Raw genomic sequence first — 298 nt, forward strand, 5'->3', positions numbered from 1 at the left:
GGATGATGGTTAGATTGATGGATGGATGGTGAATAAATGAGTGGGTGGATGGATGAGTGGGGTGGATAGATGGGATGGATGATGGATGGATGGATGGATGGATTGAGAGGGTAGATAGGTGGATAAATGTATGAGTGGGTAGATGGAATGGATGATGGATGGAGGGATGGATGGTTGGATGGATGGTTGGATGGATGGATGGATGAGGGGTAGATGAAATGGACAATGGATGGATGAGTGGGGTGGGTAGATGAAATGGACGATGGATAGTGGGTGGATGGATGGATGGTTAGATTGA

This window comes from Myotis brandtii, unplaced genomic scaffold (assembly GCF_000412655.1).
Source record: "Myotis brandtii unplaced genomic scaffold, ASM41265v1 scaffold532, whole genome shotgun sequence".
NCBI lineage: Eukaryota > Metazoa > Chordata > Mammalia > Chiroptera > Vespertilionidae > Myotis > Myotis brandtii.